The sequence below is a fragment of the Talpa europaea genome, assembly GCF_964194135.1.
Source record: "Talpa europaea genome assembly, chromosome: 1".
In the NCBI taxonomy this organism is placed as follows: Eukaryota; Metazoa; Chordata; class Mammalia; order Eulipotyphla; family Talpidae; genus Talpa; species Talpa europaea.
This window is the reverse complement of record NC_140073.1, coordinates 149,844,653-149,871,901: the sequence shown is the minus strand read 5'-3', so window position 1 is coordinate 149,871,901 and position 27,249 is coordinate 149,844,653. Positions and strand designations below refer to the sequence as shown.

General features: G+C 42.3%; 1 protein-coding gene across 1 annotated transcript in view; it reads right to left on the bottom strand.

The window, feature by feature from the left end:
* The window catches only part of NYAP2 (neuronal tyrosine-phosphorylated phosphoinositide-3-kinase adaptor 2), a gene marked incomplete at both ends in the record, with an annotated part of 236,682 nt that overhangs the window by 9,849 nt on the left and 199,584 nt on the right, over positions 1–27,249 (bottom strand). The window lies entirely within an intron of this gene.

Genomic DNA, 27,249 nt, shown 5'->3' with positions numbered 1-27,249 from the left:
TTACTTTAGCCACTCTCACTAATTCACCAAGAAAGTCCCTCTGAAGATATTTTTATTTGTATTTCATGAACCACAATTCATTTCAATAAATACTTTTTTCCCCTCAGTTTCATGGTAACAAAATTAGTGATCTCCCACACAGATTCATTTCCTAAGTATTTTTTTCCTGTATGGTGAGGTGTTAGTTTCTGTTGACTGAGTCAATGAGTTGTGTTAGGAGAAATAAGTTTGAGGAGTTGTACTGGAAGAAAGCCTAAGAAAAAAGCTGCATTAAAGGAAGAGGACCAGAGATGGTTCCTCTACCACCTTCAAAGTAGTTGTTAATTGCATCAAAAGATACATTTGCAAATGTTTGCTATACAATAATTTTAGAGAAGAATCAAATTTCAATGCCTAGAAAAATGGTTTTAAACATTTAAAGTACATCACATATTTATATTACCAGCCCATTGCTAAATGCAAAAGCAAGTTGTCAAAATAGGGTGTTAACTTTGCTTCTCCTGAACAAATGCAAAAGACAAATTGGCAATTGTATGAGATTTAGTACATCCTCTCTGGACTTCCATCAATCATACAAAGGAAACCCATCCATCCAAAAAAGCACCATCCATCCATCCAGGTGTGAGTGGCGTGGTATATGCTCCTTTATATATTTGTACAAAGCACATAAGTGAATACCACTATCTAAGGAAAGAAAAATGCAATGACCTTGGAAATAATGATAATATGGCATGAGAGCTTATTTGTGATACAATTTATGTCTGAAATTGCCTTAAAGTTTTACTGCATTAAAATTTGCATAAAGTTATAAAGGATATAAAAGCATAAATAATATAGGATATGCATATGACATTCACAAATCAAAATGAAAATTGAAACTTTTCAAATAAAAGCTGATTCATGTTCCAATATAAGAAATATCAGGTGTAAGTCTACAGGCATATAAGTGGAGCCATATAATCAAGGTGTCATACACACTCATACATACACATACACACACACACATGTTGCCTTTTTACTACATTATGATTATAAAGCCTTTTACCCTTGGAAAATAAAGAGGCTAGAGAAAAAGTATGATACATTTTTCCTAGTAAAGAAAACAACATATTTCTCAGCAATTAAAACTAATGACTCGAGATATGATTTCAGCTGTTAATTGATTGAACTAATTATTTGTGATAAAGAAAAAACCTCTGAGCAGGTTTCAGAATTAATATGCTTTTAAGTGAGCAAGAAGTTTGTAAGTAGAAAGCCATAAAGAGACAATCCCTGAAGGAACAAACAGTATTACAAGATAAAATTCAATTACAACAAAGGTATTGATGTCTTCCACGAAGTATATTCTCTTAATCGCTTGTATTAGCATTAATTTAATATCAAGTTTAATTTTGTTATAAAATATTGGTTTTTCACAGTACATGTGGACTTGACCACAGATAAATTAAGGAGAGTCACATCTCAGTAAACATTTGCTTTATCTGGCAAAAGAGGGAGGTTCGTAGTCAAGCAGATTGTGCTAATCCCTCAAGGAACAGACATTAATAGTAATCATTGGAACAGCTAAAAATCACTTTCAGTTCTTGTAACTTGGAATTGAGCTGAGAAAGCACATGTAAAATATGCATGTAATACATATATTTTTTTCCTTCTAGAATGTATTGCCCAATATGAGCACAATTCTGTTAGAGAAGGAGAGCACTCTCTCTCTCTCTGGCGATCAAGAAGACCCTGTCCGGAGGCCAGATGTGTTGGTGGCTAGCTCTGGGCAAGTACCTTCAAAAGCCTGGGCCTCGGGGCAGGGAGGACCAGAGGTCAAGGAGTGTGAAAGAGAGGACTCCATCAGGCTCACAGGTGTGTTTAGCATAAACTGCACAATATTCAAAAATTTTGAGTCCATGCAAAAAACCACAATAACAATAGATCACACATTAAGGAAAAGAGAGAAACAAAACGATGGGGTTGGGGTGGAGGGCTATGATTTTGGCATCTCTTGAAAAATCAAACACAAAAACCTTCAGCTGGAACTGATTTTCATTTGCCCTCTTAAACAGGCTTGTTTTTCAAGTTCAATCTGGTCCCCTTTGTAAGTCAACACTTGAGCAAAATGCCAGTGGCCATTTTTCATTTCACTGGTAATGAAATTTTCATATAGTAGAAAAAATATTTTCTGTACTGATGATTCTATCAATGTGAGAAAGTACTCATTTCCAGAGTCTGCCAGGTAGCTGCAGGCATCAAGGTCAGTGCCTACCTCCCTCCTTGCAGTATCTAAACAATTTCCCTCCCATACTGTGACCCCAAGTCAGAGCCACATTGACTTAAAGCTTTGAGCTTTTCATCCTAATTCAAAAATCAACATTTAGATCAGATAATCACAATAAAACCTTGTAATGCTCATAAACTAGTAGGACTCCTATTAGAATTAGACTTGGTCCAAAGAGGCTGGCCATTTTCCCATTAGCCAAATTCATTCAAATCTTCATGGGCTCAGCATGGAAAGGCAGAAACGAACCAACATCTATAATAAACCCCACATCAGCTTCGGAGCGGTTCCTTGTGCCTTATGATCTATACAGCCAACAGATCAGAGGTAGGCCCCTCCTTTGCTTTAAAGCATTTGTCTACTTACTGCTCAAAGAGACACCCCTCAGAGAACCCTAAAGCAAGGTGCCAGGGAATCTGCTAACTGGTGGCTGGCAGACACGCCTGGTGTAAGACACAACCACAGAGAAACCCCATTCAGGCTTCTGTTCCTGCCTGGAGTAGTGATGAAATCTAATCTTCACTGTTGAAGGCTTTTCATTGTTAACCCACTTCTCAAAAGGGCAATTTGATGTAGTTTGTTCAAGTTTGCAAAGCAGAAGCAATTTTGTATTAAATTGTAACTGATGTTATAAACACTGAATATGACATCTAGTTTAGAAAATATAGACCATCGTGAAGGATTATGTTTGCATTGATGGTAGGCAAGGTAGGGTAACCACATCTGAAAAGCTTGTAACTGTAGCCTTGAATCATGTACAGTGTTGAGTGTTCCCTCCAAAAATAAAGAATAGAAAAATGGCTTTTCTAAAGCAATGCTCAGAAAGACTCTAGAGTCGTTGCAAACTTATACTTTTCAGCAAGTGCTTAATTGAAGTTACTATAGAAAATGGCTCTGTGAGCCCACTGTTTAAAGAACCACCTCTTAGCCACAATGCCATTTACTTCCCTGCGTGAGGATAAGGTTGTGCTCACACTTTGCTAAGATCTAAGGCAAGGAAGCCCTGGCTGGACATCATTCCAGGATTGTCCCTGTGCCTCTATCCCAGACCACTAGTCTCCACCCTCAATAGGGCAATTCAGAGAATCAAGAGAAAGTCAACAGAAGGATGCTGCTGGGAATAGTGGCAGGAAGAGAGGACTCAGGGAACACGATGTGTGTTCCTAGAGAACAGTTTCCAGCATACCATTAATCTACCTAGAATGTCAAAGGACTCCCCTGTCAAGAGTATTATGTCTACACAGCCAAGGTTGCTAAGTTACGTAGAAATATGTGGACCTTATGGCCACATCTGGTTTCATGATCTCATTGCCTACAACTCCCTTACAAAACGTCTGGGCTCTTTCCAGCTTGTGGAGGCTCACACCATTCCTGACTCAAATTGAACAATGATTTTCTCAGTGAAGGTTGTTAGATGTTAATGGTACCCAAGTGAAAAAAAAAAAAGAAAAGATTACTAGGTATACAAAGATATGGCATATGCCTAGTAGCTGTGAAAATTGAGTACTCCTTTTTGATGTTCTTTTCTGGAACCAGTTTCTAAGAGTTTATAAAGTGACCCATGCAACTTCAAACATCCCTGCTTTCATAAAAACTATAATGTCAAATTTTGTTTCCCATTTCTTACCAAGATGCAGACCTAGGAACCACTCAGGAATAAAATGCAGGTGGGAGAAAAATAAAAATCAGAGGGACAGGAGAGAAGCAACAGGATATAAGGGTATTATAATAGCTCATAGCTACCAGAAGGGTTCAAATAGAATTCCACTGTTACTTCTAACTGTTCTTCCTCATTTCAACTGCTTTTACCATGGGTCTCCCTACCAGCCAACATAAAGATAGTTCTAAATGCATTTGTTGCATTCTAGTAGGAAAATTCACATGCTAGTCATGAAAGATCATATCATTTCTTGTGGCCATACTCAAGCCAATGATGGGAAACAACGAAAGGATGATAGTTTTAATAAGTTCATTTTTTTGCAATATTTTCCTCAATATCAGTATTTAATGAATGTTTTAAAATGAGATCAACCTGGGCCTCCCCTGGTGATGCAGCAGTTGAGCGCTGGGCTGTGAGGCTGCCCGCAGCCTCTGCAGCGCTGGTTGGTTCCCTGGTCGCCATCAAGTGTCTCACAAAAATAAATAAATAAATTAATTAATTAATTAATTAAATGAGATCAACATAACTGGTTTTCTAAATTGGCCATGATGGTACCAAGCTCCAGACACCTTGGCCATGACTCCCTCATTTGTCTTTTTCAAAAAGTATCCAAAGAAATGGGCCTCCCTGGTGGCACAAGGGGTTAAGCACAGCACTGTGAAGCTATCCACAGCCTCAGCATGAGTTCGATCCCCAGCTGGCCAGGAAGCTACCCACACGGCACAGCAGACCTTTCCTGTCTCACCTGATGCTCCCCTCAGCAGTGTATTTCAGTCAGTCTGCCTGTTCTGCTCCCCACTCTGTCTCTGGTGGATCCTCTGACCCTCCACCCTACCCCTCTGGGCTGTACCCTAGTTCTTGCATGCATGCATAAATAAATCTTTTAAAAAAAGCAGCCAAAGAAAGTGGGGACTAGATGACACTTCCCCTCCATCGTCATGGTAATTGTGTGCCGAAGATGACATTTATAGTGAGTTACATGGTAATTCTCTGCCCAGTTGTGTCTAAGCATGTGGCTTTCTTTCCTTTTTTTACCTTTCCTTAATAAATTTGCTGTGTGCTAATTAAAAAAAAAAAAGTAAAGCCTAAAGGTCAATATTGTGATGCCCATTTCACACATGCACGACTGAAGTTTGTAAGAAACCCATCCAAAGTCATTGACCAAGGGAGCATGTGGGGCTATACTCTACCCTCAGGTGAATGAAACCCACCCCCATTTTTAATCTTATACAAGTGGCTCTGGTCTTGGGGTAGTTGTGTGACCATAACACTATAAATATTTCATATGAAGTATCTATCCCTGTTCCTGGAAAATAACAAGTGACCATTAAATGTTCCTTTTCTTTTTCTCTTTCACAGATCAAATAATTGAGGCTCATCATGGAAATTACTTGCCCAAAGACACATCCTAGAAAGGGAATAAATAGCCAGGTCTAACTCCAGAATCCACAAAAATCTCTGCTTCTTCCTAAATGCAGTAACACATCAGCAAATCCTAAGGTGTTGGACACTTCTGGGGTCATCCCTCTGCTTTTTTTTTTTTTTTTTTTTTTTTTGGTGGCATCCTCGCCGGTGGTCGGGGATCGAACCGGCGCTGCAGAGGCTGCGGGCAGCCTCACAACCCAGCGCTCAGCCGCTGCGCCACCAGGGGAGGCCCCATCCCTCTGCTTTGAGGCACGATGGCTGCCATCACTTAGACAGTTATGTCCATAGTGATCATTTATTAAGGACTTACTGCCTTGCAGGTGCAAAGGGCTGTACCCGCATTGTGACTGAGTCTCAGAGCAAACTGATAAAAGTCTTTCTTAAGTGAAGCTCCCTCTTTCCCACCACCTTTTGCCTGTCAAGCTGAAAGAACAGATTCTATAGTAGAGTCAACTGCTCTCAGGAGATTGTTGGGTCTATCCAACAATCAAGAGCTGCCTGCCAGCCAGGAGCAGCCATGCTGGATTAGTGTGACTATGAAACTTTAAGGAAAACACACTAGAGTTTTGGGTCTGTTACTCATCTAATATACAGCCACAAATGTAAAAATGTACAAAGCTCACAAAGGTGCTAAATTCCTATAGCACTTGTGTTCCAGCTACCTTTTTAGATGGTTGTGGCTGGATCTATGGTGGTGTCTTTAGCTATTGTCCCATAATTTACATCCTATTCTTTTTTTTTAAATGTGATATATATTTTTAAAGATTTATTTATTTATTTATTTATACAAACACTGGGTACAGTCAGAAGTGCAGGAGAGTGAGAGAATTCACCAGAGCCAAGGCAGGGAGCAGAACAGGCAGACTGACGAAGTAAACTGTTGAGGGGAGCAGCAGGCATGGCAGGAGAGCTCTGCGTGCCATGTGGGACCCTCGCCCAGCGGCTGGGATCGAACCAGTGCTGCGGAGACTGAGGGCAGCTTCACAGCCCAGCACTCAACCATTGCCCCACCAGGGGAGGCCCCACATCCTATTCTTAAAAGGAGTTCTTTGGATGGATGGCTGCACATCTAATTGTGGAAATACTACACAATACTAGTGATGAGATGATGACCTCTATTGACTGCCACACACAAACTTTTGTGAATGTGTGGGTTCAGGATTACAAAACAAATCAACATTTTGGCAGTCAAGAGTGCATTTCCAGTTTGGAGGGAATAGAATTGCACTGGAGGGGACATCAGGATGTTATGAGCTGCCTCAGTGCTCACATTATCAAATAGGAATAGTCGTCTCTATTATCATCTGATCACATGGGATTAATTAAATATTAATATATATCCTGTCCTTATGGTAACATTTTAAAAATAGAAGATGTTATCTCTGTCATTTAAAGATTTATGACCACCATGAAGTTTTTTGAACTCAAGAAAAATCAATAGGGTAATGTGAGCAATAGAATTCTAGAAACATTCAATTACTGCCAGTAGAACAGTGCAGATAATAGTCCCCTATTTTGCACACATAGGGTACCATTTCCGGGCTGAATTTACGTGATAAGTAAATGGCAACCTCTTGCTAATATAATAAAGCTCTGAAAACAACTCCACAATCTGTACTTTATGTGTACTCTCTTACAAGGCAAGAGAATTGAACTTTTATCCAGACTTTTAAATATGAGCAAGACTTTAGCATCTGCCAAAGATGTCTTTGGTTAAAAAGGGTAAGATTGCTATTGCTAAATTCCATAAAACGACTTTTAGAATTTCCAGTGACATCCTGAGAAGCACTGGAGGTGAATAGCGCCCCTGATGGATCCCAGCACACATTGAGTGTGTGGCGGGATTGAAACAGCAAAGGGAACATCTGGAGAAACACTGGACCGCGGGGTGTGTCAAATATGGTGCTCGCAGTTTTGTGGAGTATCTCCTCTAGGTCTCCATGGAACAGTATTTGCGAAAGGAGCTGTGAATATCTCCACATCTCCAGACAACAAAGCTGGCTGGTGATGGACAGGAAGATTTAAGGTAGATAGGATTGATTCCACAACTGGCCGTTGTTCTACATGACAAAGCATTCTTGCCAAGTAGAAGAAAAAAGTGGATAATAAAGCAGCTTTGAAAAAGAAATGAATACCATTAGCAACTCCAGGGTGAGAATGAAGATGTATTATCAATGTGTTTGCAATATTTATACATTGTTTTAAGTTACATTAGACAGTAAGTAGAACTAATTTTATTCAATATGATTAGTAAATGCTTTAGTGAACATGGTAGGCACAATGGTGAAAAAAAATGCCAAGGAACTTTATCTCATGTATATTATAATTAAGTCAAAATATCTTATATACTAGTTAGTTTTATTTATAGGCCCTTGATTTCAAATTATACAGCATTATTAATATATTCCTTTCTACCTTTTATTTCCTGAAACAAAGTAGTTCCTTTACTCATTCTTCAAAAATGAGAACATGCCTCTTAAAATCAGAGTAATGGTGTCCATACTTGTTAAGCTACATTTTTTTCCCAGAATACAACTTGCCAAGTTTCTCCTACAATATACTTAATGTCGTCTCTAGCTGGAGAGGAATAAAAGTAATTTATTCATCGTCCTTTGAGGATGGAGCAATGATAACAAAACCAATGATGTCTTCAAATTCATTTTATCATAAATTACCATTATCCTATACTCTTTAGGACTATAATTACAGCTCATGTTAATTACTACCATTTTTCAGATAAGGTACCTGAGTCAGAGAGGTTAAATAAGTTGTCCATGGAACTCAGCAAGGGGATAATTGAGCTCGGATTAAATCCAGAGATTTTGCACATCTGCACATTTACATACAAAACCACATCATGAGCAATGCATTTCATAAATTAGTATATTCCACCTGGGACTTGAACCCCCACAGCTTATGTCTCAAGCCTTATCAGGCAGTTCAAAACACATACCATTCAGAAAAGAAATGGTCTGTTCTTATGTTTATTCTCTTCAATAAAATGCTACAAATTAAATGAAAAGTTTCCTCCTTCCCATGAAATTTTAGAAGTTCCGAAAACACTTGGCCTCCAAAGATGGAAACCATTCATTTGTTCTAAGTTTTGAAAACAGTCATGGGAACCTTTCAACATTAGTAAACAAAACCTTATGAAAAATCACTAAAATAACCTATGTGAATCTTAAAAAAAAAACACATCCTGTCAAATGATTTGAGAAGGTCACAATGGCTAATATTTGTTTTACTATAGAAATTAAGAATCCCATCTTTCTATATTATTCCAGAAGACCAGGGTTTTACCCTTTACCAAAGCATAATCCACTCTAAAATTAGTATGTTAACAGAAATATAACCTCCAGATAATGTCCCCTGTTCAAGTTCCCTGACCCCTGGTGACGCCGGTGACCTCCATGCCTTTGACAAACATCAACCAACTCTCAAGACATTCCCACTGGGAAAGCTCCAGTTCTTTCTGAACATATTGCCCTGAGAGAAACTGTCATGAGATCAGATTTGGGATGTGCAGTGCAACATATGCCCCCCTTCTCAGTTGCCTAATGGCAAATGTTGAGGGGTTTCCTAGTCTCAAATAGCAAAAGGAGAAGAAACAACAGTGCAATGGCAGGTCAAGGGTCATGACTATAGGGCAAAGCTTCTGGATGGAGGCAGCTTCCATCCTGTGCCCTGTGCTGATTCACCTTGTGTTCCTCTTGTTTCTCCAAGAATCACTACTGCACCTCAATCACTTAACACCATAGCTCACAGCTGCCCTCTTTATATGCACCAGTAACCACCCCCGGGAATCTGTGAACAAGTATCTCTCGTCAAATTCTCCACCCACTAACCCTCCCCAAACCCTATCACCAAAGCTTCTAGATAAAGTGATAAACCCTTCTGAGATGAATTAATACAGTCTCAGGCTAGTTTAGTGTTAACTTCACAAAGCATTTCATTTGCAAACACCACAAAATATAGCCCTTCTTAACATGACTTGTTGGGACACCTTTTAAAGCCCAAATCCACACACCACAACCTGGTATATATTCAGAGTCCCAAACTCTCTGCAAGTTACACTCTTTCCTAAAGTGTCTGTATCATCAAAATCTTGCTAGGAAAAACAGACATTTCACATTAACTTTTGCCTCTTCTCTCCCCCCAGCAGCTCTCAGAGCAGAGGGGTAGTTATTAGTGGAACTCAACTGAACCCAGCTGGGGGTAGTTAAGACCCTAAGCTTTGTAGTTTTACCTGATTTCCTCAGCCTTGAATGGGTTCTCTGACCACACACAGCCAAGTAAGCTCTGTTCAGTTATACAGTGCCAACTTTGTCTTTATGCCCAGAAATACAGGAAAACAAGAGGCTGTAGGTAGTGCTTACAGAGAGGTAAACATCCTGTTGCCCTTTTCAGCTGCCTGCTAAGGAAGAATGGACAGGAGGTAATACCTCTGCCCTTCAAGTTTCTATTGTCTGACCACTTCTTATTTCTCGAAGAACACAGGCTCCTCCCTCTTCTGACTGTCTGAATAACTGCTCATCAGGATGGTACTTCATGATCATAACATAAGACACTGATGTGATTCAAAGTTTGGATTCCTATTAACAATCCCAAAAGGGCGTTTCATTTTCTAAGGAAATGGTGGAAAGCAGTCCAAATAAATTTTAGGAAAACTGATTTTAATCCAGATCTCCGCCTTCCAAGACACATAAAAAACATCTGAATGTCCCCCACATGGTTACATACAGTTCGGTTTTCAGGGAAAACACTGAAAGCTTTAGCCAAGGTGGGAAATAAAGTAAGCCAACAGCACCCCCATGTGGCAATGTGAGAGAATGCAAGTTATAATTAAGATCATTTTATAAGGGTCTTTTTTAATCTCCTGCAGATTTTTACAAATATCTGAACACTCTTCGATGCCTCCTTTCCCTCGCCTTCATGCAGAGTTACAGAGTATCATCTCACCAATTTGGGAACCTGCTGTGGTTTTAAAGCCCTCCAGTGGCAAATTTCGCATTCTCTTCCAAAAAACATTCCAGAATTTTACTCTCAGGTCTAATAAAAATACTTTATCCAACAGCATGCACCCATTTCCTCTAGTTAAACCTGCTTCTTTGGGTGGAGATGAGAAACAGATGGTCCCTTGCCTTTATTCCTTGACACCTGCTTACATCATTAAGCCAGGGCGAGGAACCGTAGCAAAACGCTATCATATGCCTTTGGTTCCAGAACTCATCATGGCCTATCAGTCCTTCCCAGGAGGGGTCAGCAGCAGGAAACACGTCCCCTGTTCGGAGCATGGGGTGTTTGAATGGGCCAGGAGAGCCACACCAGGCTATTCATGTGCAGAGCCCTCAGCTTCCCCTCAGAAAATATGAATGGCTGTGCCCGCCCCCATCCCAGCTTGTCAACCTCACCCCTCAGAGATGATGCTCAAACTAGTTTTAACCAAAGATTTTGGTATAATAGATTAATTTAACCTTTGTACCCTTTGCATGTCATTTGATGTGAGACTGAACAAAAATTAAATTGTTCATTTTTTCTATTTTTTTTTTTCTCTTTGATATATCCATCTACAGATTTCCTATTACTGAGCTGAAGGCTACTTTATATTTTCCCAATTTTTTTCTGTTATTTACTTTAGCATTCTCAGTGATTTTTCAAACTAGAGAACAAACTGAGTTCTGCCTAATATGTTCTGGATATCCGTTTTCATATTCTTGAAGTTAGGGAATTGTGGGGTTTTTTTTTTTTTTTCACTAAATGATTACTATTTTATTGTTGTTACTTGGGGAAATTAAGAATGTGAGCTTCTACACAGATAAGGTTCTTATCACTACAGATAAGGTTCTTTTTTTTACAATACAGTCAGTGTAATAATTAGTTACACACATATTTTTCCATAGGAGTTAATTTTTAAAGATTAAATTAAACCTAATGATGTCTTTTTTGTTTTTTAAAGATTTATCTGTTTATACAAGCACTAGGTCCAGTCAGAAGCATGGGAGGGTGAGAGAATTCACCAGAGCCAGAGCGGGGAGCAGAGCAGGCAGAGGGACCGAAGTACACTGCTGAGGGGAGCAGCGGGCGGCAGGAGAGGTCTGCGCGCCATGTGGGACCCTCCTCCAGTGGCCGGGGAGCAGCCGGGGATTGAACCGGTGCTGCAGAGGCTGCAGGCAGCTTCGCAACCCAGCGCTCAACTGCTGCGCCACTGGGGAGGCCCTAATGATGTCTTCTTTGTGCAGTAAAGATGCAATCCTCACAGACAGATGGGGGGGCTTTAATTTTAAGACAACACAGTATAATAAATGCTAAATTCTCTTTCCATAATGATTTTTATCTTTTCTTTGATTGATTGATTGATTGATGCATAGAAGTAGGTGTAGGCCAGAGTTACAAGGGGTGAGAGGATTCACCAGAGTCAGAATAGGGGATTGACTGAAATACACTGCTAAAGGGGAGCAGCAGGAGAGGCAGGAGAGGTCTGCTGCACCATGTGGGTCAGGTCCCTGGCCGGGATCCAATTCAGGCCCTAGCAGTAATAGCTCTGAGACTTAACCCCCAGGCCACCAGTGAGGCCTTGATCTTTTCTTTAAAAAAAAGACAGATGCATGCAGAGTAGTTATCATGAACACTCATTCCATAGGTGCATGCGGTATGTTTTATGTCATACATAATATAGGTAATATATAGGTAATATATGCTGTAAAAGAACAACCATCTGCATCTTCTTGACTAAAACCTCACTGTAATTTAAATATGGGACACAAACTGATTTAATAGTTTGTTGGTATTCATATTTACTCTTAATCTTATTCTATAATGTCTATAATTAATGTATAAGCAAGCTGTTTTAATCTGACATCAGCAAACAAAAGGGGAGGGTGCCAGTTGGTATGTGATGACTATTTTTGTCTTTTTTCATTCATGTGTGTTACCCAGCATTGAACTTGGTGTCTATCAAATGATGCCTAGCATGAATAAAAGGAGTCATATTCACTCTGAAGCTCCTCTCCCCAGATCTAGTGTTGAATTGATGAACTTTATAGAAAATGCATATAGTTTGCACTTGCCCTGAAGTACCTGCTGGGTTACCGCTGATACATCCAGAGAGAACACTACATGGAGACTCACCAGCCAGGGTTCGAGTCCCAGATTTGCCCTCACTGACCATGTGAACTTGAGGCTTCACTTGACCTTTCAATTTTCAGTTTCCTCTTGGGAGGAATTTGCAGGATTTGCAGGATCTTGTGATTGCAAGAGAAAATGTTAAATATACTTAGAAATTGATCAAAGTTAGATATTTCTACCCTTTGGAAGAAATTAGAGTCATCCTATATTTAATCAAATGGTTTGATTCTGTGGCAGACAGACTCTACAATGGCTGCCTTGGCCCCCACGCGAACCTCTCCCCACCCCCCACCAATAGTGCTTTTAGAGCAGAGAAACAGCCTCAGCTGTGTGATCAGGATCAGGTGCTCAGCAGAGAAGCTGACATCAGGCGCCAAGTGATTCTCTGAGAAGGCAGCAATAGATAATCTTCTTACTAAAGATGTCAAGATTTGACTCCAATCTAGTTAAAAAGGAACAGACAAATAAATACTGAGGGGTGTTCTAGAAAACAAAGCTGTTATAGACACTGAAAAACTTCAGTATCTTAAAAAACAATGAGGTTTTGGGCCACCCTGGTGGCACAAGGGGTTAAGCACCGCACTATGAAGCTATCCACAGCCTCTGCAGCACAAGTTCGATCCCAAGCCAGCCAGGGAGGAACCCACATGGCGCAGCCCACTGCTCCCCTCAGCAGTGTACTTTGGTCAATCTGCCTGTTCTGTTCCCCATTCTGTCTCTGGTGAGTCCTCTCACCACCCCGCTCCCCATCTCTGGCCTGTACCACAGCTCTTGTATGCATAAATAAATATTTTTTTTTTTAATGAGGTTGGGAAGTGTTTCTGATTAAGAGATTTAAAAAAAAAAAAAAAGAAACGGTGAGAACCAAACTAATACATGACCTTGATTAGATACCAGACTGAGTGTAGGTGAGGAATGTAGTATTGAGACTCTTGGACAGATTTGATAATGGAGGAGATTCCATTACTGTAGGAGACAATAATAAAAAATCCTAATTTACTTACTTGACTTTTTTTAAACTGAGATTGTTTAGAAGAATGACTTTGGCCTGTTTTAGGGGATATATATTAAATGTTTAGAAATGTGATGCTGTGATTAAAATATGTGTATGTTTAAACCTAAGCATACTAGTTTTCCAACTTTTCTGCCACTGGAAGGTTTTCAAAGTTAATAAATCTGAAACAAATGAATGCTCTTACATTCTACTAATTGAAGAGTCTTCTGGGTTAATTTCATCTTTGTGATGCTGATTGTCCCAAAAAAGGGCACTACTCTGCAGGCCTTCACACCTTCACCTGAGGCTTATCTGAGATGACCCAAAGTCATGACTGTTTGAATGATAAAGAAATAGCCCCGCAGCAAATTTCTGCCTCTACTTTAGGTGGGTCATTTTTCCTATTTGTAAAATAGAGTTAATGATCATGTAGATGGTACCTGATTCCCCAGAAACTTAACCCCTTGCTCTTCATCCCCTTAGAGTCTTTCCTGCATTTTTTTCCATCTCAACATTTGTACTACCACTGGAACACTAAATTGCTTGCATTTCTCTCTCCGTGTTGTATGATTTCAGCTCCTTGCTTCTTTAGATTCTTCTTATTTCTGTCTGTAACAGTTTCTATCCTCTTTTATTAAAAACGCAGGTCAACTGTCACTTCCTCTTCAGTAAAACTTTACTTGATAGCTTTCAGTAACATCCCTCAAAACTCCGAGTTCATTTCTTTGCCTGTGGGCACCATCCTCTGAATTATATTAATTACAAGTTTGTGTGTGTATGTGTGTGTGAGAGAGAGAGAGAGACAGAGACAGAGACAGAGAGACAGAAACAGAGAGAGAGAGAGAACACGCTTGCATCCTTTACTAGCTTGAAATTCCTTTGACCACAAGTGCCTGTAACAACTTCCCTCGGTTGTTAGGTGCTCCACACCTATCAAGACATCTGATGCTTATCAGGTGGACAATGAGCATTTGTTGAGTGACTATAGGGAAGCCATTTGCAAACTCTAAAGTGTGAATGCTAATTACTGCAAAGTGTTGATGGCAACAACATAAGTGAGTTCTCAATAATGACAGTTACACTTGTTAGTTTTAGTATTTGCTTGGTGCTGCTAGAGAAGGTCGGTTACACAGTGGGTGTGGAATACAGAGGCTGGATAATTTGGGGTGAGGTAGGTGATTGTAGAGCATTGAGGTTTGGAAAGAGAAGGTAAAATGTTCAAACATTAATTTTAACTACACCATCCTGTCAGAGTTATCCAGACCCCGCCTGTCTACTAGCAAATCACTATTAGAAAGTTTGCACCAATTGTTAAAGAAAAAGCAGGTCCAAAATGTCATCCATTATACTAAGCTCCAACACTTAATGCCTAATCTTATTGCATTTTTAGCCTTTCCAAAAATTCAAATTTTAACTCAGTCGATCTGAAATATCCTGGTCAGCATTGTGAAGTAATCTCATGAGATTTCCCCTTTCTTCCCTAACATGTCCTTGCCTGATACTTTTTTTTCCCCCTCCCCTTTGCTGACTATAAAAACCTTCCATTTTGTACAACTCTATGATGCCTTTCTACTTGCTGAATGGGATGCTGCTTGACTCGTGAATCCTTTAACAAAGTTAATCTATAAAATGCTCTGTTGATTTTTTTGCTACTTAACACTAACAATACATTTAGCACCCTTGGGTCCTGCCACCCACAAAAAGCCTCAGAGTAAATAGGAGGGAGGGACGAGGTGATGGGCAAGATGAGGAGGGAAGTAAAGACAGGACGTGGCCTAATCCAGACCAGTCCCTTGGCCTTATTTGTTTCCATCTCCATGATAAATATTAAAATGTTCACTCCCGTTAGAGCCTGTGGGAAGCATCCCCACTTGCAAAGATCTGGAAAGATGAAGTGCTGCCCTCTGCTGGCAGTTTCAGCAGATCTTCAAACAGCATTCACCATCCGTGGAGGTGCAAGCCTCCCTCCAGGGAATTGTTTTGAAAAGACAGTAAGTGGGGCGCCCAGCTAAACTCCCTTTTAATTCAACATGCTGTAGCAAAAAGAACTCTTTGTCACTGAGTTTTCGCACCTTTGAAAAAAAATCACTTTCTGCCATTGCATTTAAATTTGGTAGCAGGAATGGTTACAGAAATTTTGTGGACGTGTAACAAGTATTCATCCAAGAGGCAAGTTCTTAGGAGTTTAGGACACCTGTCCAGCAAATCTGAGGCAAAAAAAGAAAGAACAAGAAAGAAAACAGGAAAAAAAAAAAAAGAGGTTAGCTTCTGTTTTGCAACCACCCCAGGCAGGGTAGGTTCACCATCGGTTCTAGCAGTTTAAAAGAGAATCTTGGAGCCCTTGGCATCATTTTCACAGGGCCTGATGGTAAGCAGGGGAAACAAGACAGCAGGGAGACAGCAGCCCGAGCCCCCTGGGAATCTCTAGATGCTCTTTGCTCTGGGCTTTCCCTGACTTTCTCTTCTGGTCTTTTCCTCTCATAGCATCTTGTCTGAGTGATGCCACCCTATATGCTCAGCCTCCAGGCTCAGGTGTGCCAACTTGTGCATGCCCACGCCATACTCCAGGTGCCCACACTCCCAAGCGCCTTCTGTATTAGCACAATCAAGGCCTCAGATGATAGCCACAGAGTCCAGCAGCTAAAAAGCCCGACCAACTTCTTTTACCCACAGCTTCAACTAACTGTTGCAAATTTTATAAAGAGAAAATCTAAATGGAGTTAAACACACGTCTACACACAATGTGATGTTATGATTTATAATAAGAAATATGTTTGGTCTTCTTCCAGTTCCTGCCTCAGAGCTGCTAATATCCCTGGAATTTTCTTTTCCAAGAACAGTAAGGGTGTCTTTTGTGATTTAATGAGGTGTCCTTTGGAAAGCATGGAAGGAAGAGGCCAGGTTGCCTGTGGAGCCAAATATGTGATTCCTTGCTGGAATTTTCAGCCTATCTCCCTGACCCCTGGCAAGAAGAGGGACTGGAGATTTGAGTTCTGTCCCTGGGGCCACTGATTTAATCAATCAGCCTATGCAATGGGGCTTCCATTAAAACCAAAAGAAGAGCCTCCGCATTGGTAAGTGTGTGACCATGCAGAGAGAATGGATGCTCAGCGCACTGGAGGCTCCAACTCTTCGCCATGCCTTGCCCAGCTATTCCTGGGTTATGTTCATTTATAATAAACTGAAAATCTAGTAAGTTAAATACACCTCTGACCTCCATGAGCCTCTCTAGCAAGTGAACTGCCCCCCAGGGGGTGGCATGAGAACCAGAGGATCAGAAGCACCTGCCCTGGAGACTGGGGTTGTGGGCAGGGCAGCTGCTCCAGCCCCAGAACCTCGCCCCGGGTCCAGGGGCGTGCAGGACTGCGTGGGTGGGGTGAGGGAAACATGAGCCCACAGAGTCTGGACTCCACAATCACATGGTTGGTGTCAGAGCGTAGTTTTGGGTTAGAAAGATACAATTTCATATTCAGTCATTACTGACAGGGCTTGGGAGTTGTTTCTGTTAGAGACACATCCACCTTCGCAGTCTGAGGTCTGTCCTGCATGTACACATGCTTCGTTAAGGTGTCTCTCTCCAAAGGGAGACCCCGATACTTTCTCCTTCTTAGTAAAGCTGCTTAAAAAAAAAATGGAGGAGTTGAATAGAGATTGTCCTGTCAGTGAGGATCCAGTCCTGTGTTACCTCTCTGAACAGCACCTGGCATTTCATTTTTCTTCTGTAACCTGCGTCTCTCCTCCTCCACCAACAGGTAAACCAGTGAAGTTCCTGGCTGAGGGGGCAGAGGAGGTGCGGGGTGATAGCCGCCTGCCAGAGTGCCAACGCGTTTCCACCTCTGTGTAGCAGCCATAGGACTGGATCCTGCTCTGTTTTCACCTTCAGCATTTATTCATTCAATATGTACTAAGAAAACGAGCACTTTCTGAGATGAAAATATACATCCCAGCCCTCAAAGAGTCCAAAGCCATTGCAAACATCGAAGGTCTTCATCTTTGGAGTCAAAATTCTCCTTGGGGAAATGAAAGGAGGGGTTTTGAGGTGGAATCTGTTGGAGGACTGTGACATGGGACATCCTTGTCTCTGCCATCTCCATCGCGCAAATGCAGCTTAAACACCGAGGGTGACGGAATTTATCCAACCCAAGCTTCAGCTACAGTTCTGGGGAACAGAATGGAGGTTGCCATCCCTCAGGCATGTTCTCCTTTAACACAAAAATAAAGTGATTTACAGTTGGTGAGTCCAGGCCCAGGGAGGAGTGGAGAAGGAAGTCACGTCTGGGAGTGGTGGGACACTCAAAGGGGTAACACACCGGACCCCAGACTGTGTGCCAGGACCTCAGGATAGGGGAGGGTGTTCCAGAAGAAGTGAGGCAAGTCTTGGGGTATCCTTGGCTGCTGAATGTGAGAAGGAACCATGCAGGGGGTGGGCAGGTGTTGGACACAGGTGCTGGGGGTAGAGCTCTGGAGGGTGAAGCTGAGCGGGAGGCCAGAGTGGAAGCCGGGCCATAGCAGAGCACCTGCCGGTGGTGTCAGGATTCTGCAGGAGCCTTCACACCTGACTCCTCTGGCTGGCGCGGAAGATACATGTGGGGACAGAGCTGGAGAAATGGGGGACACCGAGACCAAGACTCCAGGGTCAGCCTGCAAGATGGTTTGGTTCCCAGGGGAGACACACCTGGAAGCAGGGTGGCAGCTACAGACCCACCCTCTTGTGCCCCCCTCAATGAATCACACACTTAGAGGTGACCGTTGGTGCCTTGAACTCTTTGCTCAAACAAAATGTTAAATTAAAAAAACTCCACGTGTTGAATCAATAAATGGTTGAGGGAAAGCATTTATATTTAAACATTTAAAGTGTGCTCTCATGTTTATTACCTCACTTCAGGGGCATGTAGAAATCAACAGATCTGGAAATTCCATGAGACCCGGGAAGCGTGACTCTAGGATGCAATGACTTCCCACGTCTGATTGCCGAAAGTGCTCCTAGTTTCAAATTAAGGTTTGTCAGAGAAGCACAGCGCTGATTGGCTTTCTACCTGGATTGTGCTGAGATGAGTGACTTTGGCTCACTGGCCTCTTCTGAAAAGCCTCTTCCTCTTTCATATGCAAAGTTGACTGAGTTGGGTAAGATTACTCTTGACACCTTCTGGTCCTTCAAGAAACATCCTCATTTTCTAGGAACTAAGTCATTGATTGCAGCCTTCCAAATACCATCCCAGTCAAAACAGCTGACAACTGGGGATTATTAACTAGCTTGAAAGCAGCATTTACTGGAGAAAACAAAGGCTCAGAAGTGACAGAACGGAGGATGGTTTCCCTCCTTTAATCCTGTCTGCTCCTAGGCTGGCTGGGTGATCCCAGAAGTTGGATACATCTCATGAATACACAATTTCTCTTTGGTGTGTTGTTGGTTCGTCTATAGCAAGACTCAAGAAGCTGGGATCTATGTGTGCATGTGAGGGGTGTATTTTTTTTTTACATATATTTTTCAGAATATGGAAGTTAGATGTTTCAGGTGATTATGTTTTCACGCTCCCAATGCCACATGCCACCATGGCTGATTCCTCACCACCCCCATCCATGGTCCAACCTGCCAACGAGAACCAGCTGCCTTCTAAGGGCTACCTTCCCAGCCCCATCCACCCTGGAGACCCCGTTTGGAAGGGACAGGGCATCTTGCACAGTTGAACTTGACTTTCTGCCATAGTTCTTAATCTAGAAAAGTCAAAAGACAAAACCTGGGAAATTGAAGAATGATTTTTTAAATAAAGGACAAGTGTCAGTGAAGGAAGGTGAATTTTCTGGAAAGCAAATTCAGGGAGTCAACTATTTATGGTAGAAAACAAAGCAGTTTAGTAACTAGACCTCTTTCATGCCCTTATAGTCGCTCACTTCTATACGACTGTCACCAGGTAATAAGCCCCTTCACCTCAGTCCCCTTCATCAGCAAAGTGGGGGTAAATATTACCTACTGCATATGTGTGCTGTGGTGACTGGATAATAAAACATTGTGAATATGGTACCAAGTGCATGCTAAGCCTTCAACAAAGCCATTTTAGAAATCTACTTTATTTGGGGAAGGTGTTTTCAACCTGAAGGACCATGTTTATTTGCAGCACAGACTAGAGCACAAAGATTTGTCCAGGGGAGTTGGGTAGAAAGCTAAGGAACCCCCGTCCTTCTTGAGTAAGGCGTGGACACTGAGTCAAGTCCAGTAAAGTCTGAGTTGATACTAACAGTAAACATTTACTTCTGTAACCTAAGTCGGAGGTAAATTTGCCCACTTCTTAGGAACACTGCTCTTTTCTGGAAAGAATGTTAAGAATTTTAAGAATTTTAAGCCGTATACTTCAATACATTAATGGTAAAGAAATGAAGAAGGGATTTCTCCCATTCGGTCAGCCAAGTTTGCCTACTAATTTTCATTTTAGTCTGTAAAATAGGGACATGGATAGATCTCCCTTCCTGGAAGCTCAAGATGGCTTGATAGAACAAAACCACACAGAATATGTCATAATTCTTAATAAGCTTGTCTATTCAGAACGAATGCAGAACACTTAGAGATCACTGGGTGCGATTTGTTATTTTCTCCCCTTCCCCGAAACATAGAAAGGTATATTTTAAAGTTATGTAGCCTAAAATAGCAAAACTGTAGGAATGAAAAATATCTTCAAAAGATATTAAAAAGTTTCTCCTAGGTTTCTTCTCTTTTTTATTTTTTTTTAAGATTTATTTTTATTTATTTATTTATATAAGCACTGGGTACAGTCAGAAGCGCGGGAGGGTGAGAGAATTCACCAGAGCCAGAGCGGGGAGCAGAGCAGGCAGAAGGACCGAAGGACACTGCTGAGGGGAGCAGCGGGCGGCAGGAGAGGTCTGCGCGGCCATGTGGGACCCTCCTCCGGTGGCCGGGGAGCAGCTGGGGATCGAACCGGCGCTGCAGAGGCTGCGGGGAGCCACCGGGGAGGCCCTCTCCTAGGTTTCTCAAATCATAAGCATTATGCTTATGATTACAAGTAGCCTATCTACTGTCATAAAATGGTTTTATTCTTTAAAACCCAAGTACAGGTTGCAAGTTTCATTTTCAACACTAGGTGGCACAAAGTGCCCACCTAATATGAAGCTACCCCCCTCCAGCCCATCATCCTTCCCCCACAAGTAGGTCCCTCGGTTCCTTTCAGAGCCTGGATGCATTTTTATAGTTACAATGATGGGGGGGGCTTTTTGAATGTGGACTTCTGCTAATAATTAGCAGCAGAACATGATCAAATGGATTATAAATTCATAAAGCTAACCTTGAGTAGCTAGTGGGTACAACTCAAACAAGGGATGTGACTATAAAGTCATCTTTTGTTTTCTAGGCTTTGATCCAAAGCTTTAAATTCCACTACCCTGACATTGTGAGTACCTCCAGCACCTAAATATTTTCAGTTGCCTCCTAGAGTCTCTATTTTTGAATTTTTAAAATAAAAATTGACATGGAATTGAAAACTATAGATCTGTTTGAAAATACATGGATTAAACTGATGTGATTTAAAATTTCAACTCCACTTCCCCAGATGCATCCATAGTGCTGTTAGTTCAGTAAACGGCATCACCCTTGAGATTTGAAGAGGAATAAAGATTTTTCGTTTAAGGGATTGCACGGACTCTGACATTGCTGAAGAAATGTCAGCAGTGCCAGCTAATACCCACACACTGGGGCCAGAGTGGATGAGTATTCACTGGGCAAGACTGAGTGTGGTTTATATTCAAGCTTCGGGTTACATAACAGTTGATGAGGACAAAAAAAAAAAAAGAAAAACAATGACAAATGAAATGGATATAGTGGGCATATGCAAGTTAAATCGATACAATGGAATATACTTCAATAATAGGGCTCCTTGTGGTAACAGAAAACAAAGCATTTGGAACTGCGGTCTGGGGAAGCTTTACGTAAAGACTGAATGTAGCAGCAATCACGCCCTGCATCTCCGCACCTCCTACCTGTCCATGCAAGTAACAGCTTCCTGGGAAGCCTGACCCTCTGCATCATCTTCATTCACGCTTCATCTCAAATAGGAGAGTTCAGCATGTAGGGCACAGGTGGCACCACTGAAAGGATCCCCTTAGTCAATTTCTATTGACTGTGCTTCCAAGTCTCACTTGGGCCCTACAAGCTAAGAAGCTCCACAGACACAGACACCCATTATATCATATATAACTGAGTGTCCAATGTCCTAGTTAGAGGAGTAGGAATAATGATAGTCATATCAGGCACACTGAGGACGGGGTGGAAGAAGCAATCTGCTCAAACGCTGGCCAATAAGGAGATACATACAGTGTCTAGAGAATTTAGAGTCAGTAATAAGAATGACTAAAAAGCCGCCTGATTTTTATTATCACCATGTGCTAGCAGTTCTATCTATTATCACCATATTGGTAGCAGGACTGTCCCTCATGCCCACTCCCTCTGGAATAGAAGGTGTCTCCTCCCTAAGGTTTTCCAGCAAGCGGGAAAGTCAAATTCAGAGATGATGGAAAAGCTCCATGAAAATGAAGAACAGTTATTACTTTTTAGCAGCTCGTGTCTGTCCAGGGCCTTCCATACACACCTCATCTCATTCACCCTCACCAGCAACCCTATAAGGCAGATGATACTGCTCATACCTTACAGGTAAGTGGAAAAGTTGAGCACTACATTCAAGGTCGCAAAACTACGAACTGGTAGAAATGGAACCCTCATAAGAGTCTTAACTTCCTCTGAACCTCACATTTGTATACAGCTGAGTAGTTAAGGTCAGAGATGCTGACATTTAACAGAAAAATCTTGGGCGAGCAGTTACCTTATTTTGGCATCCTCAGTTGTAATCAGGACAACAGCAGCACCTCAGGGGAGGGTGTGGAGCACACACCTGCCATGATGTGGGAGCACTTATCAGAGAGGACAGCACTGGCACCAGTTTTCACTGTGCAGAAGTCGCCTATGGACCCACACACTGTTCTGTTCCTTCCACATGTTAAAGAAAGTGGCGGTACAGTTCAGCGACTTCACACTTCTACCTGTTGCACTGGCTAAGATGACAACTCTGATGCTCAGGACCTGAGGGTGTCCAGGTATGGGGAAGAACAGCAGAGTCAGAGAGAGGACACCCTCAGAATCCACCCCCCAGCCTCACCTCCATTTGTTAATTGGTTCTAATTCATACAGAACATGCTCTTGTTCATTACACGCTGACCCCTACTCCAGGGCCTCAGGACGGGATTATTAGATAGATGGGGGGGTTGGAATAAAGCCAAAGGAATGGGTTTATAGTTTCATTCTATTCAATAATGGAGTAATTGGGAGACTGATCATCAAACTACTGGTCTTTAGTTGGCGACTCCCAGATACTCTGCCCCCTGAAATACACACACGTTAACAAGTACACGATGCTAAATAAGAAGTTAATTTTTTCTGCCCACACCACGTCGTTTGTGAGAAACAATGCAGGTTTCTGTCATCTGAATTCTCCCTCTGATCAGCAAGAGTCACACACTGTGCTGGGTGTCGGGGACACCTAGGATCTGGGCACAGCCCGGGTCCCCAAATCCCATGAAGGCCTGAATCTGTCTCTTAGCCCTGATCACTGTCTTTAAGTGGTTTACCTTACCTTGCTTGGTTTTGTTTGTTTGTTTCGATTTTTTTAAAGTAGCTAGGAAAAACATTTTGAGTTCCAGACACATCTGAAACACACTCTGGCATGCACCAAGCTCGGACACCCTCACTCTCTCACCGCCCAGGAGAGCTGGCGTGATGCAGACGGAGCTATGAAGGCGCCCAGGCAGCATTATCCAGCTCTGCGGGCCGTGGGGCAGGCGCTCCCCAAGGCCAGAAGGGCGCTAAACCTGAACGGGGGTGTTAGGAGCTTGGAGAGTTCAGAGAGCTGCCAGCAAAAGAGAAACATTTGAAAAATAACCCTGAAAAGCAATGGGAAGGCCCGGGCTGGTTTGGTTAAGGGCTGGTGAGCCCGCGGAGGGGCATCCAGGGCAGGCCCGCAGCCCTCAGCCTCTCCATGCACCGGCCGGGATGCAGGTTGGGCAGATCCTGAGCAGGTGGCCAAGGAAATCACAGGCGCCCTCTCCTACCCGCTCCCCGAAACCAGGGTAATGAGGGAGAACTGGGCTTGGAATGACACACCAGCCTGCAGGGACCGTGAGCTTTCAGCTCCACACATGGTCCCGCGCCCGGACTCTTCGTGGGGACCGTGAAGTGTGTGTACACTTGTGCTCAGACGTGTACACTTGTGAGCAAGCATGTGCGAGTGTACACAAGTGTGTGCTGAGTGTGACTGGTGGGTGTGAGTACGGGCATAAATGTGCTGTGAGGGTGAGTGGGCATGTACAAAAGTGCAAGGGATGTGTGAGGGTGGGTAAGGATACGTGTGAGTGTGCATGTGTAAGTATATGTTGCGTGTCAGTTTGTGACTGTGTGCTTAAGTGTGTTATGAGTGTATGCATGAGTGTAAGTGTGAATGTGTGAGTGTGGATGAGTTTGCACATACGGGTGTGGATGTGCACAAACTTATTAACAAGGTTGTGTGAGGGTGTGTGATGAGGGTGTACATCTGGGTGCACACGTATGTTCATTGTGTGAGTGTCTGTGACTTGTGCCTATGTATTTTGAGCGTGTGCCTAAGTGTGCTATAAGAGTGGTAAGAGTGTGTGTACGTGTGTGTATGTGTAGTACAGTGTGACTCTCCTCTCCATTCCCCCAAAACAAAGACATTTTGGGGAACAATTTCCCACCCCAGCCATACTTCAATTTTGCGGCACCCTGGCTGCTCCCCTCTTTGGGAAGGGGGCCTTTCCAGGCAGCTCCTCCATCAGCTGCTGCAGAGAGGGGGTGGCAGCCCCCACAGCTGGGTCACTGAAGAGGTGACCTGTTCTCAGCCAGGAACGGGGAATCCCAGGGACTACACCTGCATCTACAAAAACACCCAAACCTCTTCCTTCTGAACAGAGTTTCCTGTCACCACAGAAGAAAAAGGATGTGCCCTATGCTCCAAGTTCAAGGTAGGACTACATCCAGGTTCACCTTGGGAACTCGGAACATTCCAAAAAGAACAGCTCTCACGGCAGGCCCTGAAATCAGCAGCATTTCCAAAGATGTGCATGATGACAAGTGCCAAAATATGTGTCTGCAGTGCAATAAAATTCCAAAGAAATGTCACTCTCCCCTAATTGCGCCATGTCTAGTCTATTTATTCAGGAATGAGTTAAAAAAAAAAAAAGAAAAGCAATCTGGTTTTCATCTTTCTGAATTTCAGAGGAGTATGTGTTACAGAGAAACTCTGAATGCTTTTTGCGTTTATCCTGCTTTCCTGACTTCTCGTTGTCACGTACATATTTGGAAGTTCCAGTCAGATGATATTACACATTTCTACAAATTTTGAGTCTGCTGTGGTTACCAGAAGCCAGAACACATTCCAGAATCAAGCAGAGGTGACCACCACCTTCATTATGCACATGCGCTGGGCAGCAGTGCCAGCGGCCTGGGCTCCGGAGGTGGGTCAGGAACTATTCTAGATGCCCTGGGCTGGCCAAGGGCTCCTTTCCTGGGCTTCTGCAGTCAGGCTCAGTCAGTTACTTGGGGTCCCCTCTGTGCATTCCTGCTGCAGCTGGGTGCAGCCCCTCTGCCTGCTCTTCCTCCAACCCTCTTAGCCAGCTCCAGCCATGACAGGGAGTAGGGAGTGAAAAACTAGAGCTGAGGAAACTGGACAGAGACAAGATATGAACAGTCTGGGAAAACAAAACAAAACAAAACAAAACAAAACAAAACAACAACAACAAAAAAACACAGCTTCTTCCTGTGAGCAGGATTGAAAAGCCTTTCTAAAGCCAGATTACTCAGTAGAGAAGCCCCCCTGGAATTATTTTCAAGGGGCTGATGGTCCTTGCTTGTTTTAACTAGATCACCTAGTTTCCCAATGAGTTCTACCATGAAGTCTGTTTACTTGCTATTAAGAATTCTGAGTTTCAGAAGCTACCTGGAATCAGGGTAATAATTACTGGTGCTGGGAAAATTGCTAAACAGAAGTGACTGTTTGACAGGCAGTGCTCCACATCCTCCATGCAATGATATCCACTGTACAGTTCAGCGTGTTTAATGTCTTCCACCACTGCTGGGGGCTACTGAGCAAAGGGGAAGTTAGTAAGAGTGCCCGGTCCAGAGCACCAGCGCTGGGTGGGAAGTTGCCCATGTGCCAGTTCAGTGCCGGGTTGTGGGAAGGCAGAGCCAGATGTCTCTGAACCATGATGACCCTATAAGCTCCCGGTCATAGGAATCGGCTACTCAACAGGTCCCAGCCACAGAGGCAAGGCCAGAGGCCAGGATGCCAGTCTTCATGGTGAGCGTGTGCCAGGATTTCTGCGGTCAGTGAGGAAGTGAACAGAACATACACAACATGGGGATCTTTCTCACGTCTCTGTATTTTGAAGAATGAAGACATTCCATCCAATAAGAGAAGAGTTGATAAGGCAGAGGTACAAAGCCAGTAGCTCATTTCTGTTTGGAAGTTTACTCCTCAAAACTGCTTTCAGTGAGGGCCGAAGGGGTTTGGGAAGAAAAGCTGGAAAGCGAATCAGTGAAAAGCCAAACAGAACCAGGAACACAATAACGTCCCTGTGGCGCCAAGGTGCTAGCCAGGTGCCTATACTTGGGCAAGAAACTATGTGCATTCCTCTGCCAGTGAGCTAAAATTTCCCACAATTTTCCAAGTTTTTAAATTTTAAATATTGGTAAATGTAATCATTTGGAATAGCTTGATCAATTATTGATAGTTGATCTTAGTAAATTAACTATTTATGAATCCATCGTTTTACTGTTTCTACGTCTTTTATACACAACAAGTGCTTAAGCCAGAGCCATTTAGTTATGAAGGCATTTAACATTTTAAATCAAGACACAAATTCTAAACGATAACTGAGATACCCTTGAGAGAAATCTCTCATCTCTCGTGTTTGTCAATCTCTCATATATTTGTAAGTCAGAATCTGTGCATATTTAAGCTAAAGGAAAATACTAAAAAGACTCATGTCTCCCATTAGAAAAAAATCAATTATTCTTAGTTATGACTTTAAAAGAGCTTGGCATTTTAAATAATTGATGGACATATAATTTGCTAATCAGTAATGAGCTTTTCCCATGGAGGTAGACCACTAATTTTATCATTTATAATTCTGGAAGTTTCATGTAAGCAAATATTAAAACCAAGAAGCAGAGTGAAGATACTCAGGGCTGACATTATCCGACTTAACACCCGTAACACTTAACGGTAACAATTCTTCAGCTTCACAAATTAAGTCAATGCATTGAACTGCTATTGGGTGAGTGAGAGAACATTCATGTGCTGTGATTCCCCCCAACACACACACAGCCAAGCACCCAAATGAACATCAGAGCAACGTATTGCACTATAAAGGATTAAATGATATTTTAACTTGTATTTTTATTTCTTGTCTCTTTTCTCCAAGTAATAATAGAGATCTCATTTACCATGCATGAATACTTACAATCCCTTTCTGAGAACATTTCTGATATTGTTGGTATACCAGAGAAAAACCATTTATTTAAAGATCGCCTCGTGAATCTACAGTTTTGGTAAATTTCTAGATCATGGCTAGTCAACTGACTTCATCGTGGCCTAAGAAAGGAGACTAGCTGCCCGTGTTCAATGCAAGTGAGTTGGCAAATGAATATTTATAAGGACATCGATATTCAGTGTCTTACAATCATGCTTCGAGCGAAATAAAAACAAA